This window comes from Mirounga angustirostris, unplaced genomic scaffold (genome assembly GCF_029215605.1).
Source record: "Mirounga angustirostris isolate CCGP_5_RB_7025 unplaced genomic scaffold, mMirAng1.0.hap1 SCAF_2, whole genome shotgun sequence".
Lineage (NCBI taxonomy): Eukaryota > Metazoa > Chordata > Mammalia > Carnivora > Phocidae > Mirounga > Mirounga angustirostris.
This window is the reverse complement of record NW_026991710.1, coordinates 98,414,374-98,436,782: the sequence shown is the minus strand read 5'-3', so window position 1 is coordinate 98,436,782 and position 22,409 is coordinate 98,414,374. Positions and strand designations below refer to the sequence as shown.

Here is a 22,409-nt window from a genome sequence, read left to right as displayed (position 1 = left end):
GTTGGTGGAGCTAAAGGGAAAGAGGTACTTTCCCTTATTGTTGACTAATAAAAAAATGTAATTATACTATAATACCCTTGTAGCAATATTATATCAACCTGGCAACAACTGTTAAAATTAAAGACACACTTCAATCTAAAAACCCCAATACTGAGAATCTATGCCTCCCCCCAAAAGTACTACCTTATTGAGATATAGTTGATAGGTGCAATAAATAAGGAAAGAAACAAAATGAATGTCCATAAATAGGGACATAATTATATAACAGGGTGTTTTTGAATGACAAAGGCAAAATGCAGAAATGTAATATAATCCTGGGGCACCTGGGTGGCTCAGTCGTTAAGCGTCAGCCTTCAGCTCAGGTCATGATCCCAGGGTCCTGGAATTGAGCCCCGTATCGGCCTCTCTGCTCCGTGGGAAGCCTGCTTCTCCCTCTCCCACTTCCCCTGCTTGTGTTCCCTCTCTCACTGTGTCTCTCTCTGTCAAATAAATAAATAAAATCTTAAAAAAAAAAAAAAGAAATGTAATATAATCCTATTTTGGTAAAATAATGTGAAAAAATACATATGCTTTATATGAACATCTGAACAAAGAGAAGTGTGTATATGTCTTGTTAAAATGGGGATGGATAACCAAGCTTGAAAATAAAAGTGAAAAAAAAAAAAAAAGCCTGTACTAAAAAAAACTACAGTATGTATATTAGTTACATTTATGCATTATATAAGTTATATATGTGAATATACACACAAATATAAAATTAAAATGATATACCAGAAAAGTATAAACCAAAAGAAATTTGATGTAGCAATTTTAGGGTCAGATAAAATTGAATAAAAATGCAACTGATCTCCATATGTTGATTTTGTATCCTGCAACTTTACTGAAATCGAGTATTCTTTTTTTTTTTTTTAAAGATTTTATTTATTTATTTGACAGAGAGACACAGCGAGAGAGGGAACACAAGCAGGGGGAGTGGGAGAGGGAGAAGCAGGCTTCCTGCAGAGCAGAGAGCCTGATGAGGGGCTCGATCCCAGGACCCTTGCTTGGATCATGACCTGAGCTGAAGGCAGACACTTAATGACTGAGCCACCCAGGCGCCCCTCGAGTATTAGTTCTAAGAGGTTTTGGTGGAGTCTTTGGGTTTTCCACATATAATACAATGTCATCTGCAAATAGTGATAATTTTACTTCTTCATTTCCTATTTGGATACCATTTATTTTTCTTGACTAATTGCACTGTCTAGGACTTCCAGTGCTATATCTAATAGGTGTGGTCAGAGTTGGCACCCATTTTGTTTCTGATACTAGAGGAAAAGCTTTTGACTTTTCACAGCTGAGAATGATGTTAGCTGTGGGCTTGTCATATATGACTTTTATTATATTGAGACACATTCCCTCTATACCCACTTTGCTGAGAATTTTTACATTGAAAGGATATTGAATTTTGTCAAATGCTTCTTCGGCATCTAATCTTTCCTTCTCTTCATGTGGTATATGACATTTATTGATTTGCAATCAGAATTCTTCTATACTCTCACAGCACTTGAGACCAGATGTGTTTTTCCACAAGCCATTCTTCAATTCTCAGTGGACACCAACAGGGTGTCCTACAATTGAACTCAATTTTGACACTATCTACCTGAAGTTAGTGTCAGATCTCAAGTCAAGGGCTCAGTCCCACAAGACTGTCCCACTTCAGACACTGATCACGTGACCCAAGTTGTCACTTGTACTTCTGGTCAATCGCCTATAATTTGGGGGTTCCCACCTTTTCCACGGATGATTAATTTGATTAATTTGCTAGCACAGCTCTCAGAACTCAGCTTACTGACTAGACTTTGGGTTTATTATAAAAAGATACTCAGAAACAGCCACGTGGAAGAGATGCATAGGGCAAGGTATGTGGGAAGGGGCATGGAGTGTCCATGCCCTCTCCAGACATACCAGCCTCTCAGCACCTCCACGTGTTCACCAACCCAAAAGCTCTCCAAACCCCTTCAGTTAGGATTTTTTTTTAAAAGACTGTATTTATTTATTTGACAGGGAGAGAGAGAGAGCGCGCACAAGCAGCAGGAGCTGCAGGCAGAGGGAGAGGGAGAGGGAGAAGCAGGCTCCCCGCTGTGCAGACAGTCAGACATGGCGCTAGATCCCAGGACCCTGGGATCATGACTTGGGCCAAAGGCAGATGCTCAACCGACTGAGCCACCCAGGCGCCCCCAGTTAGGATTTTTTATGGAGGCTTCATTACATAGGCACAACTGATTAAATCACTGGCCATTAGTGATTAGCTCAACCTCCACCACACTCCTCTCCCTGGAGGTGGAGGAAGGTAGGCAAGCTGAAAGTTCAATTCCTCTAATCACAGAGTTGGTTCCCCTGGCAACCAGTCCCCAATCTAAGGCTATCCAGGAGCCCCCAACCAGCAGTCATCTCATTAGCATGCATGAAGAAAAAATCACTTCCAGAGATGCTCCAAGGGTTTTAGGAGCTGTATGTCAGGAAATGGGGCCAGAGACCAAATTTCTTATTATGTCACACCTTCCCACCCCTCACCTTCATCTCTGACTACTTTCCCTTCACTTTCTCTATTGCCATTGTATCAGCCTCCCTCTGATTTCCGAATACACCCTGCAAACACCTGCTTTAAAGCCCTTACTCTGGCTATTCTTCTGACCGCAATATACTTCCCCTTGATGCACACATGGCTTCTCCCTGGCACCCTTCATGATTGCTTTCCTCAAAAATCACCTTCTAAATGAGGCCTATATGGATTTAATATTGCAACCCGGGGCGCCTGGGTGGCTCAGTCATTAAGCGTCTGCCTTCGGCTCAGGTCATGATCCCAGGGTGCTGGGATAGAGCCCCGCATTGGGCTCCCTGCTCCGCAGGAAGCCTGCTTCTCCCTCTCCCACTCCCCCTGCTTGTGTTCCCTCTCTCGTTCTCTCTGTCAAATAAATAAAATCTTTAAAAAAAAAAAAAATTGCAACCCATCACAACCTCCACTCCACACTCCCAATCCCCCTTACCATGCTCTACCTTTTCTTTTCTCCTTGGCATTCACCACCATCTTATATGCAATATAATTGACTTATTAGGATTATTACTGTTCCTCCCAATCATCTTAGAATGTAAAGTGAATCCCAGGCATGTAAACCAGTACCAAATACATGGTAAGTACTCATTAAATACTTATTGTAGGAAGCTCAGGAAATAAAATGAAACCTTAATGAACAAATCAGTGTTCCTAACAAAGATGACCTAGGCAATCAGAGTTCAGGACAATTTCCTACCATCTGGCAGCTAGGTCAAGGAGGTAGGATTATTTCAGGCCTATACAGTATACATTATAGAAGGAAAAATCTTTTAGGGTTCAAACAGCTTGCTTGCCTAAAAACAGGGAAGGTCACCATGAGAGGGGCAAGAGTTTATTATGCAGGCTAAGAAGTTTCAAAGATGCCAAAGCATAAAACACCTGGTGGACAAAGAATGCCCTGATAGGTTCTTGACAAGGACGGAATCTAAGGTCTGATACTGACCTCATGTGCCCCACAATTATTTCTTCCACCTCTTATAAAGTTTTCAGTAGCACAGAACATTACTCAACTATTCAATCATTAAAATTGTATGTTACATAACCTATAATCATAATTACATAAAAAGGTCATAGTTATAAGTATCATAAACCATGTATAAAATACCTAATATATGCCCAAAATATAGCAGGCATTCAGTAAATGTAAGCTAATTATAATGATAGCAACAACACTTTTTTTTTTTTTTTTAAGATTTATTTATTTGACAGAGAGAGAGAGAGAGAAGAGCAGGGGGAGAGGGAGAAACAGGCTCTCCACAGAGCAGAGAGCCCGGTGCGGGACTTGATCCCAGGACTCTGTGATCATGACCTGAGCCAAAGGCAGACGCTTAACCGACTGAGCCACGCAGGCGCCCCAACAACACTATCTTTGAAGTAAAATTATTTTTAATAATATAAACATTTGAATAGAAAGTAAAAGCTGTATATTTTATATCTCATTTTACTATCTTTCTCCATTTCCTTAAACTGATTTTATCAATCTTGATTATAACCTCAGTTAGATCAGACATACTGTACAATAAAGTATCAATTTCTAAATTGTAATATCTGTTAATAAGTCATTCTTAGTAAAAAAATAAGCGATTTCATTTACAGAGATATCCTACTTTAAGAAAATTTAACATGAAAAATTCTAATTTACAAGAAAATGTTTGGGAATGCTTCACTTTACAAGTGGATTCATCACAGTATTATTTTAAGCATTTGCCTACAAACTTTTGGACTAGAGAAGGAGAAACTGAGGTAAAACATTAAAAATCAATGGTAAGCAACTCTGAAATAATAAACAGAGATTTAATTTAAAAAATTCAACCTATGTGCCATTTTTCAGAAAAATAACTACAAACCTCCTCAACAACAATTTTGATTCATAAATAACATGATCCACCCAGCCACAGAAAATTACTAGAGCACCCAAACCCTACGTGGACATTGCTCTCATCCTGTCTCTGGGTCCCCTAGAAAGTGCCTCTGCCTGCCTACCATTCTTTGTGCTGTCCATATGGTTCTCTATTTACACTTAAGATGAGAGTACACATAACATCATCTCCAGATTCCCTTATTCTGTCTTCCCTCTACGGCAACACAGTATAGATCTCTGTATGATATAGATCAAAATACAGTGGTAACACAAAAATGAAGTGATAATCTATTGTCTTTTGATGGATTAGAAAATACTTCATTGGTGTGGTATTTTGGGAAGTTGAAAGGGGAATGGGAAGAGGGGAAGCAGCATCTTGCAAAGGCAAGGGTATAAGAAAAAAAGACTTATTTTATCTTTGGAAACTCAGTTCAGTTGGGGGAGGATTGGGAACAGCCAGAGATAAGGCTCTGAAAAGGAAGAACTCAAATTTTTGACTACTTTAATGTTGTCTTATTAATTTTTGAATCTCTGGTGTCTAGCATAACAATAGGTCAATAAATGTTCATTAAGTAAATTTGCTAAATCAGAAAATCACAAAAAGTAAAAAAGTTTCCAAATTCCAAAGGACCAGTATTTCTTCAAACTGCTTTTTGCAGGTCAATATTTACAAAATAGAAGTAAATAGAAGTTACATTTACAAAATGTATTCAAAAATACCAAACAGATTAAAAAATGCCACAACTCAGATGACTGAAATGACAGCTAAGATACTGAAATACAGTTTACGTTGCATTATATTTTATTTTCTGATGAATTACAAATATGAACACATGCAGCAACTTTTCTGAAGTGACTTACCTAAAACAAAAATTCTTCAACCAGATGAAATGGTTTGTAGCACTTTTGTGAATGTCAGAGACACTTTTGGTGGCCTAATGAAGCCTATGGGCTCCTTGGAATGATGTTTGTAAATGCATAAAATAAAATTCATAGGCTTGAAAGAAAGAAAAAAATCATATCACAAAGAAAACCAATTATATTAAAATTCAGTTCTAACCACAGACCACAGTTCTAATCATGGACCCTACTTTAAGGACTCCTGGTAGAGGATATGTGTTAACTTGGAAGAGCAAAGACTAGATACTTCTTACCTAAATAGTCTATAGATAGATACATAGATATAAAAATATAATGTTCCTATTAAAAGAAACTCATAATAACTTGCCAAGATTAGGATATTATATAAAGTTATTTAAAGTTTAAATAACCTTTGAAGATTTTATCTGTGGTAGAACAGGTTGCATCCATTTATTGTTCCTACTATGTGCATCTTTTGTATTGCAAAATTTTCTAAAATCATTACATCTGTACAAAATTAATAATAATATACTAATGCTACATTTGTATCATCAGGAATTTCTAGCTAGTTTTCCAAAGATGACATAAATCAGTACACGTCTTTCCTTAATCCAAGAGCTCATGAGAACCAGTAGGATTGACAATTTGGGGGGCCCTAGCATACCTAGCACACTCTGTATTCAAAATACTTTCAGACGCACTACATAAACAACCTTGGTGTAGGTTGTCTTTGGGGTCTATAATTAAGAAACACCTTATAGTTAAAGCTGTCAAATTACAAGATCTGCTAAGTATTGTAATAAGTAAATGTCTTTGTAGGATAGCCTAATCTACCACTTTATAGATTTCAAACATACTTTTGGAAAATTGTAGGGTAAAGCAACATCCTCCCTAGCATGGTAGGTGAGTGAATTCCAAACAGTTTCAACAGGAAAAATAACCCTGATTTTTGACTTTTTAATGTGTACATCACCTTAAAATAAATAAAAATTTTCATTTTCTAACTGTTTTGTTAAAATTGGCTTCTAAATCATAATTCCAAAATTATATTTGAGACTAAAAGAAACATTTGACACTAAATAATAAAGTTCTTGAATCACAGTGCATACTAAAATTATAAGAGTTTTTGAAAAGAGATTTTCTTTTTTAAGGAAAAGAACAAACTAGGTGGAAAAGGGTATCCCTCTCACATTAAAATAGCTATCTTTTAAAAAACTACTTTTTGTATCTTCTAGAGAAAATAATATTAATGGAGTGACTATTAGTGTTCCATGAACACTATGCATTTATAAAAAGTTTTTAAATTAATAGAGAAAAAAAGACCTGTTCTTGGTCACTTATTTTTACACTATAGGAAAAAATACACATAACTACCAATGAGTTTAATTTATGAACAAATTTAAATAAATCACTTTCATGGTTTATCACCACTAATCATGAACCTAGGCAAACTGTCCAAAAAGCTCATTTTAAGAGCCTCTAAAATGTAAAACAAAAACAAAAACTGTGTTTTTTCCAGCCTATAATTAACTCTTACCTACAGTGAGTGTGTCTATTTGGAATTTTTACCACAATGGTAGATAAATCCTAAATCACTTTTGCAAAATAAGTTTGTTTGTTTGTTTTTAATTTCTCTTTCACAGGATGAAGGAGCTTTGCCTAGGCCATCATCAGGAAACCGAAAATAGAAAATTAAACTAACAAGAAAGTATCAATTTGGCCAAAAGTACATTCAATTAGAATTTTGTTAGCACTTGCTACTCCTTGTAAACACAGAATTAGCAATGCTTTTCTTTAAAGAACAGAATTAAAAGCGAATCAGACCCTAATCACAACTTCCTAAGTTTAAACATCCCTCACAAATAGCCTTGAAAATCCCTTGCAAAAATACATATATTTTTCCAGATAAGGAAACATTTTGGCATACTCTGCTGTCTAACAAATAAAGCCTTGCAGTACATTTTGCAAGCATTAATCAGACCTTGCTCTGATACAGAAAACCCTGTAGCAGGATAACAAAACCTCAGAACACGCTCAGATTGCAGGCTTTAGACAGCCTCCCTAGTACACCTGTACAAGTACTTCCTGTTCTCCAACGATGTTTAAAAGTAGTTTGATAAACGCCCCGTAAGTCGCCGTTTAGAAGCTAAACATTAACTATAAATTACTACTACCACCCAGAAACCACCAGCCCAAAGATTCTCACGAATCCAGTCATCTCTCTTCTCCAAGGAGCGCAACAGGACCATCAGGACCCCTTTAAAAAGGGGCTGCTCGGGCGAGGCAGTGGCTGCTCCGCAAGTGAGGGGCAGGGGCCAAGTAAGCGTAGTATTCATAATCCGAACGCACTGAGCGACCCAGCTGGACTCCAGGTTCTGCCTCGCGTCCGCCCTCAAACACAGCAGCAACGAACAACCACGACCCAGTAAATAAGCACCTCCTCCCGCGCGCCTCCAGCCTGGCCAGACACATCTCCTCCAGGGCCGGGACCGGGCGGGAAGGAGGAGGGAAGGCTGCGTGACCTCGGATGCCTGAGCCCGGGCAAAGAGTCCGCGGAACGGGGGCGAAGGGTGTCGCAGGGCTGCTAGGGGAGAAGCCAGGTCTGACGTTGGAACGAGGGTCTCCCACTCAGGCCCGGGGCGGGGGTCGCAGGTCGTTGGATCTCTATCCAGGGACTAGTTTCGGAGACTTACCTTCAGCTCTGCCCTAACGAGAGGGAGAGTGCGGTCCAGGTAAAGAAATACGGGCCTTCCACTTTCACAGGACTACCTCCCGCTGGCCCTGCTCCGCCTCACGCCAACACCCGTCTGACACTAACAGCTGCCACCTTAGCCGAGGTTCACCGGGAACTGAAGCAGAGGCGTCTGGTCTCGCCGCCCAGAGCCCGACCCTGCGCATGGAGCATGCGCACACGCCCCAACACCAAGGGCCAGAGAGGGCAGTGGCACCTGCGATCAACAGGTCCCGGGAGACCCGCCCCACTCTCCGCCTCGTGCCGGCCCCGCCTCCTCGCGAAAGGCCCCGCCTTCACGCTCCTCGAGCTAACCCCGCCCCGCACTCGATTTCCCGGCTTTCCGGACCTGGCGAACTGTATTCCCGCGGGGGTTCGACTGGGCGCGCGATCCAGTTGACTTACTCCAAGGCGCGAGATCCCGCGAGAGCAGGAACTTGAACATTTCCCCTAAAGCAAGAGGGGAGCGTTGTTAGGGCTTAGCTGTCAGGGAGGGTGCGTGCCGGTTCGCTGTGTGGTGTAGAGGGAAGAAGGGGTTAGTTCTCCTCAAGCGGAGGTGATTATTCCCGCGCTCTTGGTCAACATTTTCGGTATTTTCTAAGCTCAGGAACGCGAACCCACGAAGGACTGGGTTAAGTATTGTTACCTGAGAGAAAACCATCCGTACTGCCTGGCTTCACAACCGCGTGTGGGTATGCAATTCCTTTTAGCTTTCTGTGAATCATTACGATTTGTTTACAGTGAAATAGCTTCCATTGGCTTGAAGGTATATTCCCCAACTGGTTATTTCGTGACTATTAATAAAATGAAAGCTTTAATAAACATGTTGACTTAATAGTTAATTGTGGTAAGAAAAATTGGGCTGCCTCCTTACTCTGCGTTAGAACAAGTTTTAAGTTAGAAGTTTTAAGCTACTGCTTCGGAATTGGGCTAAACTTTGTTTTGTAATTTTTTTTTAATAGAAGTTAAAAAAAAAAAACCCACTGCCATCTTTAGTATCAAAGATCCCTCTCAAGTAATAAACAAAATTTTGAAACTCATTTCAAAGCTGATGCAGGTAGAACATACAGGTTATAAAAATTGACTTAAGTAAACTCATAGGTAACTAAAAGTTTATTTGAAAAATTAGAATGAAGAAACATTTTACATTGATATAGGTGCATTTTGCTTGAGACTGACTGAATGTGAATTTATTGAGAATTTACTATATTTCCTTCACTGAATTAAGCACTAAAGGAAATATAGTGAAAGTTAAGACATAGTTCCTGCCTTCCAGAAATTTAAAACTTCTGGAGGAGGAGGGAAAAAAAAACTTCATTAAAAAATAGTAACACTATTAACTCTCCTTTTGGTTTCCCTAGTACCACTATTTCTTGGTTGTGCAACTACATCTCTGACACACTTTAAATATTTTTCTTAAGGCCCTCTGTGTTCTCAAGCTCTCCATTTTCTTTTCTTTTCTTGTCTGACCTTACTCCTCTCATATCCTTGAACAATCTATTTTACTAGGTGTCCCAGTGCACCAAGGACTCCCAGATGTATATCTTCAGGTTAGACTTTTAAGCAACATCTTCATTTGTATATCACACAGATACCTTAAATAGGTCCTAAATTGATGTTGGTATCTTTAGCATTCCTTATTCCTGAGACTCTCCCCACACATCCCTTTTAAACTAGCCCATTTTCATTCCCCATTTCAGATAATGGCACCCAATTACCCAAGACAGGAATCCAGGAGTACCCCTATATTACATTTCCTTCACTTCCTCTATCCTAATATCAAATTCTATTGACTCATCTCCTTAAGTATCCCTCAAATCCACTCTTCTTCAATCTTCACTCTCGCTGTCAGTCCATCAAGTAATTAACACCTCTCCTGACTCATCTCCCTTGGACAATTGCAATAGTCTCTTGTTATTTCCCACTCCACTCCAACCTATATTCTATTAATAATTTTTCTAACATGAAAATATGATCACAATATTCGTCTGCAAAGATTTTTTTCAGGGGCTTCCCATCACCAGTCGGGCCTTTCATGATCTTGCTTCAGACTGCTATCATCTGCCATTCTTGCCCATTTACTCCACACTAGCCATACTGAACTCCTTGCTTTTCTGTGATCTTTCCACGTTCTTTCAGGATCCTTTGGGTCTCAGTTGAATTGAAAACTTACCCTCCTTTATGGAACCTTTCATAATTTTCCAAGACGGACTTGCCTTTCCTTCACCCTTTTGGACTTATTTCTGTTATAACAATTATATTGTACTGTAATTATTTATTTGCAAATGTAACTGACAAGTCAACCCCTATCTCCACTCTTGAAAAATAATTTGAACTGTGGATAATAAAGACTCATACTATCTCCTCTCCTCATTTAAAGATTACAGAAGAATGCCCTTTAGTTCACCCTGCTTGAGATTTTGACTAAACCCTGACTGAACACTTTTTTAATCCTCTAAGTTCAAACTTTCTACCAGTTCTTGGCATATCTAAGTACTGAGTTTTAAATTATAGGCTTGATATGGTCACAAGTTAAGCATCAAAACGGCAGTCTGAAGCAAACAGATGGGAAAAAGGAAAATTGACATTGTACTACATATCCCACCCAGAAAACTTTGTAGGTAGGAATGTCTTTTCCTGCTTTTAATAATAACACACCCACAGGTTTTAATAATAACTTAACCACAGGGTGGGCATAACTCCAAGTGGGGTATTTCACCCTTTACTGGCCCAGTGATTGGTGTATGGGTGATTTAGGCTAATCAGCATCCTTCAGCAGTTTCAAATTGGATGTTTTCTCTGGTCATAAAGCTGTAAAGATGGAAGCTCAGAGCTGCTTGTGGCAATGCATGTTGCCATTTAGAGTAGCTGGTCTGAAAGAATAATGCAGATATGGGAGGAAATATGAGAGAGAAGAGAATCCCTTAAAGTCCTCCATCCTCTTATAAAATAGGAAATTCAGGAGTTGAGTGCTTACCAGACTCCTCAAAGCTCTGCAGCATGACATTTTGTTAAATATCAGAAGGTCAAATTCAATATCCTTAGCATCTTAGCCAGCTCTTCCTTAGTCAAAACTTCACTAGCTATACATCCCAATCCTTCTAAAAGGCTCTGCTATACCAGAGTCAACATTTGTTAGTTAACCACAGCTGGTGGTTAGCCAGTGGCCTCCTTAATTTTTGCTGAGTTATTGTCAGCTTAGGCAATTTCATTACCCTTGTATGTTATTTCACTTTGAAACATTCTAATTTTCTTATCTGTAAAACTGTGATGAGAAATAATACTTACATATGATGTATTTTGATACTGACCCAGATAAAAGCAAGTAAAGTCCTAAACTGTATTATTACAGCCATTAGTGCTATTATTATGAATACCAATACTGTTGTCATCAATGATAATGTGATGCTGTAAGAACCTATATATTGTTTTTCTTGCTGTACTATGTATTTTAGTACAATCTCAAACATGTGGAAGGCTTTAGATTATATCTGGGCCAGCCTCCCATTCACTGAAGGATTATTACCACCAGTGGTTGTCCAGGTTCTGTTCAAATATAGTCACATGATAGAAAACTTGATGCTTTGTGGTACACCCTATTCCTTTTTAAGATTAACTGTTAAGGGGTGCCTGGGTGGCTCAGTCATTAAGCGTCTACCTTCAACTCAGGTCATGATCCCAGGGTCCTGGGATCGAGCCCCGCATCGGGCTCCCTGCTCCGCGGGAAGCTTGCTTCTCCCTCTCCCACTCCCCCTTGCTTGTGTTCCCTCTCTCGCTGTCTCTCTCTCTGTCAAATAAATAAATAAAATCTTAAAAAAAAATACTAACTGTTAAGAAATTTTCATCACAATGAATTGAATTCTATCAGTAATTTCCACATACTGGTCTTATTTCTGTTCTTTGTAACAACAGAAATCTATTCACTTTTCCATAAGACACTATTTAACTGTGAAAATACTTCTGTTTTTTCAAGCTAAAAATACTCCGTTCTCTCTCAATTTTTTGAAGGCCTAATTAATATTAAGCTAATCAATTCATTCATTCATAATATTTCACATCACCTTATGAAATATTTAAAGTGAATTCTGAAGAATAATAATAATAAAATGAATTCAACATATAATGTAGTGGTGAAATATAAATAAGAAGACAAATCAGAGCTATGAGAAGTTAAAATACAAGTAGAATATAAAGAATGAGAGCAAAAGAACAAAAATATGCACAAACCTATGGCTTAAACTTGTTTGGCTCTGATCTAAAATCAAAAGTGGATATGATATTTAAGTTATTGGTAACAGGAAAACATTTTTCTGTCATCACCTAAAATTGTTTTCCCCCATGTGGGCCTTCATCTAAGGGGGCTCTTATCTATGTTCACTGACAATAAACTCATCAACATGTCCCTGGAAAATGCAGTAACAGGCTTCATGTACCATCCATGAAACTGAGCTCAGGATGCTCTTTTGCTGTCAACTTCTGAAAAAATGTGACACCAAAAAATAAGAACAGATTTTTTCAACTAGCCCAATTATGGTTTGTGCATAAATATTCTTTCCCTTTAATTTTTTATAAAACAAGTTTTATAACATGTTTTACATATAAGGTTCTTTAGAATCTTAGAGATGGAAAGGATCTAAGAGATTAGTTTGTTAAAGTCTCTCATTGTACAGATGAGAAAACTTAAGTTCAGGGAAGTAAAGTTACCCAAGCTTGTGCTGGACGCTAAGTAGAACCAGAACTGAAACCCAATTCTGAAACACTTGGAATTGGCCTGTGTGAAATATTTTCCCTGAAATATTCTGAGGTTTCATAAGAGATAGTATTCTTTTGTCCCTTAAAGTACAATGAAATTTCTTCTGTATTCAAGTATTGGTGATAAACATACTTGGCATCTTTGTACCCTTTTGAAAGACAAGGGAAGGGGAACATAAGGAAGTTGAGAGCATTTCACAAGTAAAGATTTTTCTGAATTGTGATATCTATGGTAGTACTTTGACTTCATGAAAAATACTAAGCAGTTTGGAAATTTACCAAACTTGTTTTCTCACCCCTGGGAACCTAACAATTCTAAGCCACGCGCGCGCGCACACACGCACACACACGACTTTACATCTTGGACTGACTTGTTTTTAAAGTAGTTCTTTAAGAAATACAATAGTACAATAACACCATATCTTTTGCTCATAGCATATTGGCTGAAGCACTGAGCCCAAAGGAAGTTGCCCTGGAGAGCACTTTTCTTTGTAAAGATGATGAAAATATTCAGGGCACCAGTGTTTTCAAGTTGAACTTCCTTATTGAAATTCACTTCACAGTCAAAAGGAAAAAGAGAAATACAACACTTTTTAATAGAGTAATAAAATTGTTGAAAGATATTCAGTGATAGAAATACTTCAAAGAATTATAGGTATATATAAAGCAGAAATTCAAAAAGACTGAATTTATTTCTAATTCTCAACTATTAGTGTTCTTGAGTCTTTCATTCTCTTATCTGTAAAACTGGAATTGTGCTGGGGGTAAACAATCTAACTCTTGGCAAATAATATCCCAGGAATGTATGTTAAAGACTTTGTACATTTTATTTTTTTTCAAAGATTTTATTTATTTATTTGAGAGAGAGAGCATGAGCAGGGGGAGTGGGAGAGGGAGAAGCAGACTCCCTGCTGAGCAGGGAGCCAGACTCAGGGGTCAATCCCAGGACCCCAGAATCATGACCTGAGCCGAAGTCAGACACTCAACCGCTCAACAGACTGAGCCACCCAGGCGCCCTAGACATTGTACATTTTAAATCAAAGTTTTTTGATTAAATTGTTTTCTACAAGTTTTGTCTTGTTACTGTTTCAGATTCTTTTTATTCTGAATAACTCTCCTTATGGAATTAGTTATAACAGTTTTAATGTGATGAAGAAAAGCCATCTCAGTTGCTAAAAACTGTGCTGACCTTTCAATTTCAAACAGCAGCTAGCAGTAGGTAGAAGAGTAACTTTCAAACACTGTAGACTGTAACCTAGAGAAAGCAGTATATATTTTACACTATGATCCAGTTCACATGGACATGTATAAAACAAAATCAATAGTTTCTTAAAACAGTATTATGACTGAGTGATGCACTCTGATATTTTATTCATTTCTATTTCATTTGAAAATCTTCTGATCATAACCAATGAAATTGATTTCTAGACCCCCTAACAGAACAAAACTATAGTTTGAAAGATGTGAGCAAGAGGTTTTTAACAGAAGAAGCAGTTCCCCCTTCAATATAGTGTGGAAATTTACTCCCTCCGGTTAGAAAAAAATATTCATTTTGGTTTGATATTATCACATTAACAATTTTTCACCCATTAAAAACTTCCTAACATTATAAAAAGGCCATTGCTCTTTGGCTCCACATTTTGCTAACATTACCCTTATTCACAGTTTTAATCCTCTATGGTTAATAAATGAGATGTACAAATTATATAAGGCTATATCCATATAGTTATAGATAAATATGAAATCATTTACAGTATGCCACCAGAAGATGTGCAGCTTATGTCTTTGTGGATGACTATGTTCTCAACTGAGATAGGAGAGAGAGAATAAGATAGTGGAAGGAATGTGACATCAGAAGCAGAATTCTTGTGTCCTAATTTTAGATATGCAGTGTGAGAGTGGGCTAGTTTCTTAACTTCTCTAAGTTTCCATTCTGTAAATGAGGGAATTGATCTAGAAAATTTCAAGATAGTATATAAAGTTCTTTGATTCTTTGATGGTTGTTCATTTAAACCAAAGAGAGTGTTTTATTACACTATTAACATAGTTCTAGTGGATGACATTTGGAAAATAATAACTTATCTTTGCTTATTCTTATTATATCTAAAACATTAATGTCCTTTGCTATGCTAACAAGAGAACACTTAAGTAAGCATCAGGGTATGGAATTGTACAAATGGCATAGTCTAATAATTTTGATAAGTATGATCATTAACCATAACTGATGTATTTATACATATATGCATCTGAAAATATGATTTTTCTGTGTTGCTATGTGTCTTAGTCTGTTTGGACTACTATAACAGAATATAATGGACTAGGTAGCTTATAAACAACAGAAATTTACTTCTCACAGTTCTGGAAGCAGGGAAGCCCAAGATCAAGGTGCCAGCAGATTCAGTGTCTAGTGAGAGCCCACTTCCTGATTCATAGATGACTATCTCACTGTGTACTTATGTGGGGGAAGAGGTGAGGGAGCTCTTTGATGTCTCTTTTATAAGTGTACCAATCCCATTCATGAGGGCTACACCGTCATGATCAAATCACCTCCCAAAGGCTCCACCTGCTAATACCATCACATTGAGGGTTAGGATATCAGCATATGAATTTTAGAAGAGACACATACATTCAGTCTATACCTAAAAAAGTTTGGTAAGTTTATGATAAGTTTAATGTGTTTTTATTATTTTGATGAGTTTGTGAGAAAACTGTAATCATATACTATGTTCACATCTCTTTCTATGTATCAGAAGAAAAGAATATTTTTCTTAAATAAGTGTGGCCCATGTTCACATTTGACTTTATGTTCCAAAATAGGTGCTGAGCCTGGAGTGTTGCATGGCCCAGAACAGAGCCTTGTGCAGGAGGCCTGGGACCTAAGGTAAATCAGCTATGTTGTAGAATCTTCATTAGCCCCAATATTTCACATAGGTAGAATTAAGGTAAAATGAATATTAGAAAGTGAGTTTTAAAATTAAGCTTGAGAGTGGTAATTGGAAAGTATTCCTGCCTGCCTTTACAAGGTAAGGTGGAAAAGAAGAAAAGGTTATTTCAGGTAGATTGCATTTAGGTGAATTTTTCATTATTTTAGCATCAGCTCATAGAGGAATCAACTCCTTCCCCTGGTTATGAATTCCAGATGCCTACTTTCTTTAAGCAAAGCAGGACCCTCTCTACCCCTTGCCCACCCCTGAAAGAGAATGGGAGTGATTGTTTTTATTCACTATACTCTAGAGATAATTGTGCCAAAACATTAGAATCTAGAGGCAATATGGCTTTTTTTTTAATTAAAATTTTTTTAATTTAAGTAATCTCTACACCACCTTGGGGACTCAAACTCACAACCCCAAGATCAAGAGTCAATGATTCCACTGACTGAACCAGTCAGGCGCCCCAGGGGCGACATGCTCTGTGATTTGAAACATTCCAAACGGGAATTTAAAGGAAAAATCATTTTAGTTGGGGAAAAAAAAAAAAAAGGGTTATGTAGCCATCAATTCCATAGGAACTCCATTCTGATTGTGTGATGCGTTTTCTGAAGAGGTAGGGTACACTGATCAAGGAAAGTATCCGCCATACTGATTTTTAAAAACTCTTAAGTGACAGGCTGCCTGGGACATGGCAGTCTTGCTGCCCCCAAGAGGACTTTTCTCTTTCCTTTCTTTAACAACTTCATTGGTCCCAGCTGTCAGCTTACCTCCCACCCCCAAGCACAAGCATGGTACGCAGCAGGGACTCAAGATTCTGCCAAGAACATCTTGCCGTGATTGGATAGGAATCCCAGATAAAAATGCAAACCTTTGATTTGTTCACTTTGACATCCCTGAAAGTTGAATCACCATTGGAACAAAAGCTAAGAGAGTTAAGACAAAATACAGAAGGATGTAACCAACAATTCTGTGCAAAATAGAATTTGACTTTTCATAAGAAAAAAGAAGAATTTATTCACTCAAGATTAAAAGCTAAAGGCCTGGGAACTGAAGCGGAGTCAGGTCAAAAAGTGACATTGAATGTAGAAGAAATGGCTGACTTTTACAAGGAATTTTTAAGTAAAAATTTTCAGAAACACATGTTTTATAACAGAGACTGGCACGGCCTAATTTTGCCATCGCCTTCTTCATGGGGAGAATGGCCCTGGAGAGGATTTGGAACAAGCTTAGATTGAAACAAAAGAAGACCAGAGCGCACCTGACCCACCCACCTGGTGTCTGAGTTTCTACAAAAAGTGGCTGGTTTGAGAGCTCATTTTATGAGGGCTCTAAAAAGCTGTAAGTGGGGGCACCTGGGTGGCTCAGTTGGTTAAGCGTCTGCCTTCGGCTCAGGTCATGATCCTGGGGTCCTGGGATCAAGCCCCGCCTCTGGGTCCCTGCTCAGTGGGGAGTCTGTTTCTCCCTCTGACCCTCCCCTGTCTCATGTTCTGTCTCTCTCTCAAATAAATAAATAAAATCTTTAAAAAAAAAATAAAAATAAAAAGCTGTAAGTGATCTGTGAAAACCTCTAAGTCCCACACCTTTGTTATGCAGGCTCCTTCGCTTATGTCAGCACAGGGTGGGCTGGGAGAATGTGGGTCCTGGTGAGCCATGGGCCATGTGACTCTGTCCTGACTGTGGGTTCCCAAGCTGGCTCTTGTTCCGGGTGTGACATTAAATAGAGTCCAAGTACTAAGAAAAAAAATTCTTAAATGACATACAAAATATGGAAAAGCTCACAGGAAGGAAGACTATTCTATCAAGATCCTAAAAAGGCTATCTTAACTGCAATTTTGAGTCTGGAGAATGGAGCTAATGCTTATCCAAAAAAGGTAGTCAGTTTAGTGTTTCTATCTATGTCTGTATTTAATAAATTCCTTGCTCCAACATAAAGTAATTCCAAATCAGAGCCAAGTATATTTATCCCAAAGAATTTTCAGTGTAACCTCTAATCTAGCTTAGTTCTCAGTGCCTTTGATTTCTTACTGTATGATGTTGATATATTTTTATTATATTCATAACAATAGCTAACATTTATTGAGGGACTTACCATGTGTGGGGTAGTATACTTTATAATGCATTTATTTTTAAGATAGCAACTAATATCCTCATAATTCAGATACATTTATTCATTTAACACATTTTTATTGTTCTTTACTATGTACCAGGCACAGAGGATAGAGCAATTAATAAAAAAGGCAAAGTTTCTGCCCTGAGAGAACATTCATTCTGGTGGGCGAGATGAACATGGAAGGAACAAATACGTATATTACTTTGGTGGGTCATAAGAATGCTCCTTGCAGATGTCCAACAACATTATTGACCAAGGGCCCCAGTTCTGGTGCACTGTGACCTCCATCACTTCATTCGGGCCTAGGCTGCCTTCCAGTCTGTTCCCAGCCGATGACTGACTGTGACAGGGACACTAAGGCAGAACCGCTTCAGGGAAACAGGGCCTCTCCTGCAGGTGACTTTGGCTCAAGGATCCTCCAGCAGCTGCACTGCATCTTCCCTCGACTGCATGCTAGTGTGAAACAAGTCAGTGGGGAACAGTCAGGAACAAGAGACTCCTTGAAGTCTCTTGGCTCTCCCAGCCCTCTGGACTCCTTCCCCCTTTTCACTTTGAGGGCATTTTTCCTAATACAATTTTTTCAGATTTAACCCCACCTTGACATCTGCTTCTCAGAGGACCCAGACTAACATATTATGTTAGGGAGTAATAAGTGCTATTTTAAAAAAGCACAATAATGGACACCTGGGTGGCTCAGTCGGTTAAGTGTCCGACTCTTGATTTTGGCTTGGGTCATGATCTCGGTGTCGCAAGATCAAGCCCCGCATCTGCATGGGATTCTCCCCCTTACCCCCTGCATGTGCGCATGCTCTCTCTTTCTCAAATAAATAAATAAAATCTTTTTAAAAAAGCACAATAAGGTGTTAGAAATATATGCTCTGGATTAAGGATGGTCAGGGAAGGTCTCAGACAGAGGTAGCACTTGAGTCACATAAAGAATTGGAGAAAACGGATTTACAGAGTGAAGTGAATTGCTTGAGAGTACATCGCTGATTTGTGGTAGATCAGCCCCCAGCTGGCACCTTCAAAATGACCACTTTTATGTTATCTGTAAGTACGTGATGATACAGAAAATGTACTGAGAGTATCTGTTTGGGGGGCAGTTGTGTACATGAAGAATTAGAAGTACTTCAAAAGGTATGAGGAGAAACCTGCAGAAAGCACTAAATGACACAATTAATTCCTGCCCAGGCTAGCATGAACTTCCTTTCAGCCTGCTCCATTCTGGCATTCCTTTTTTGCCCCTTTCATTTAAATTTATTTTGCTAGTGCTGCAGCTTCTATACTAGTTCTTCAATCAGCAGTTTTAAAATAGGGTATGACACTGAATTTATCTTTTTTCCTTCTGACTTTTTCCGGTCCTGTTTCCTGAAACATCTCCATCCCCTACAGTGCCTAAGCTGTCACTGAAATGTGTTTCAAAATATAACACAGTAAAACATAACACAGTACAGAAAAATAAGCACATTCTTTTTGGAGCTGAACCATAACCTCTTAAAATTAGCATTTCCCCCCCATCTGCCCATACGGACCAAATATTCCTATTGATATCACATTATATTGAGAAAGCAGAAAAAGTTTCTATTCCTGGATTGAAATCCAGCCCTTTTAAGGAATTCAAATAGAGACACACCCTGTTCTTTATCTGATAACACTCCAGCTTCAGCCCTGGAAATCTTTACACAATTTTACTTATTTTTTTTCTTGGCTCTGGAAAGTTGAACTTTTTAAAGTATTATAATTTTCCAAAAACTTGTTGATATATTGGTGAAGTGCTTTGATCAGTAGATTCCCCTTGTTGTTCTCTGAGCAGAAGCTGTCACTCTTCCACCTTTCATAGAAAGCAAACCACTCTTCTTCCTACAGAATAGAGCATGTGGAGGTCGAAAGTATTTTTCATAAGAAGCATTCAAAGCAATACTTCCCTAAGCTTAATAAAAAGCAGTTGTGGCTGAGAAACTGCAATGATGTCATGTAAGTTTTATCTTGCCTAAGCAGCAGAGTGAGGAAATTCCAGAATTAATAAGTCTGCTGGTACAGCTGTGCCCTGAGTTGGAAAGTTCAGGATGTTCTTTTCATACTCACGACTGGACATTTTGCTCCACATTAGCCTTTGCAAGAATAATTGGCTCCCTCCATTTCCAAGCTGCTAAAACATTTATAAATGGATCTATTTAGAAAATGTAAAAGTTTAAATGGATTCAATAAATGGTCACTTAGACTCAAAATTATTGTTTATATTTGCCTTGATTCTGTAATGACCTGTAATTAGTTATTTTTAATTATCAAGTGCCTTTGAATAGTGAGTTAAGAAATGGAAAATCCTAACTTTGAGAAATGATTGAAGGGAGTAGAGTTAAAAACCAAGAATGGTCTTTTTAACCATAGCTCTAGTTATTAATGTGGCTCTAGTTATTATCTAGAGAACAATTGGCCAGCTGATCATCAGGAAATTGGCTTACATAAAATAAGAGATATAATTTCATGATCCGGAAGTCTGTTGAACAGTATAATGGAAATTGAGAGAGTTCTGTCTAGTTTTGTAAAGTAGAAAATATTTTCTTTAAAGGAATGGCTTTGGTGTATTATCACACTAGATGATTTCTTTCAACCTTACGGTACTTAGTGACATGCACTCCTTTCCTTTCTTTCCTCTTCTTTCCTCCTTTGCCTCTGCAGGGGAAAGAAAAGGAAGATACACAGTGCTGAGCAGAAATGAGCAAATTTAATCAGAGTTCGCTTTTGTGGTTCTCAAATTTCAAAATTAAATATGCATGTTGCTTGTTTTATTGGGTTCATGTTCAGTATAGCCTGACAGAGCAGCCTTCTCTGATCATGAGTGCCTGAGTGACTTTGGAGGGGGTCTCTGAATTTGTCCAGTTTATAGCTGTATTTGCCTCAAACTAAGATAATGGAGATTTATTCTTATTTTGTCTAATGTAAAAAAATAGCCTAAGGCTGAATATATTTTAGAGCCAGACTTACCAAGTTCTCCTAGAATTAAGCAAATCACCTTAGTTCTCTAAGGCTCAATTTTCTTATATAATATTGAGATTATTTCTAATACATTACTCACAGGATAATTATGTAAATAAAATATTACAAATATATGTTAAGAAGCCTTTATAAAACCATGAGTACAGTGCCTGGCATTTAATAGTCCATCAATGAAAGTTATTTTTATTCTTTTACTTTTTCTTTTAATTTTCTTTCTCCTTTTTCCATTTTTCATGTATACAAATATGACTGGAAAAGATATCACAGATTTTCTGCTGTTCTAAATAGACTCTCATATTTCTTCAGACTTGGAAAAATTTAGCTGTTTTTCAGGGCAATGGAAACCTATTCAAAATTCCTTTCAAATTCTCGATTGTGTAGCAACCAGAGTATGACATTTTGGCATTTCTTTTTTTTTTTTTTTTTTAAAGATTTTACTTATTTATTTGAGAGAGAGAGAATGAGAGAGAGCACACGAGAAGGGGGAGGGTCAGAGGGAGAAGCAGACTCCCTGCTGAGCAGGGAGCCCGATGCGGGACTTGATCTCCAGGATCATGACCTGAGCCGAAGGCAGTCGCTTAACCAACTGAGCCACCCAGGTGCCCGACATTTTGGCATTTCTAAAGGTGTCAGACAGCTGAGCTAAAATTCATACACACTTCCAGGAAAGGAAGAAATACAATAGTGAACAGAGAGTTATTCCATCATTTTCTATCCAATCTTAAAAAAAAAAACAAAAAAACTTAAGATTTTCCCTTTTTAAATACTGCTTTATGGGAGTTGCAGAGCTGGGAGTATTGTTCTTTAGCTAGCATATTTAATCGCTGGGCCCCCTTTCGGTGGTTGACAGAATGGTGATATTGAGCATACAGTTTAATTACTTGGAGATGGTTGAAAGCATGCAATAAAATTTCAATTTAATGAGAAATGATAACTCATTTCAAACTGCTAATAAAAACTAAATGATTTCTTCATAATGCATAATAGAATATGACTAATTTTTATTTTTTAAAACATTAAAAATGGACCAAAAAATGGCATGATGGGAGCCTTACATCTAGTTTATCACAGATGCCAATGTTATTATTTTAAAACAGATAAACACCAAAACTTAAATAAAACTAAGTTATCTTAAAGATATATTTTAAATTATACAAATTCTCTATAATTTCAGTATGTATTAATACAATACTTTGATATTGCTACTTTCTAGAGATTGCATTTTTTCATTAGCAGTTTTTAAAAAAATTTCTCTGCTTACAAGACTAGAGGATGATTAAAACAACCACCAATTCCAACACTGAATACACAGATTCTTTTGTAAATATGTAATGTTGTTATGTGGCATTTTCTTTATGATCCATTCTCCTTCCTAAACTTAGCCTGGTGCATAGTTTTCTATGACTGAGGCATTCCTTCTCTGGCATAAACATCTATCACAGAACTCTCAACTGAATTGAAATGGAAAAAACTGATACTTACTTCTTACCAGCTCTATGCTATCTACTCCCTCTATCATATTTTAAGACAGATCTATAACTTTATATTAGTTTGAGCCTTGTATATCAATATGT

General features: G+C 37.9%; 1 protein-coding gene and 1 long non-coding RNA gene across 9 annotated transcripts in view; one reads left to right on the top strand and one right to left on the bottom strand.

Moving 5' to 3' along the window:
* Window positions 1–8,225, bottom strand: part of USP53 (ubiquitin specific peptidase 53) — a 132,780-nt gene extending 124,555 nt beyond the window's left edge. For 5 of the 8 annotated variants that reach the window (XM_064584982.1, XM_064584983.1, XM_064584980.1 and 2 more), the window contains exon 1: window positions 5,316–6,466. The gene's annotated coding sequence lies outside the window, so the exon portion shown is untranslated. Of the gene's footprint in view, window positions 1–5,315; window positions 6,467–8,008 lie in introns of those variants that run through there. The other 3 variants (XM_045880515.3, XM_045880514.3, XM_054508772.2) reach the window with 3 other exon arrangements.
* Window positions 8,226–8,393: 168 nt separating this feature from the next.
* On the top strand, window positions 8,394–22,268 carry LOC123848291 (uncharacterized). Its single transcript, XR_010409513.1, has 3 exons — window positions 8,394–8,738; window positions 15,616–15,679; window positions 16,882–22,268. It is a non-coding gene; the product is annotated as an uncharacterized LOC123848291 (long non-coding RNA).
* Window positions 22,269–22,409: the final 141 nt, after the last annotated feature.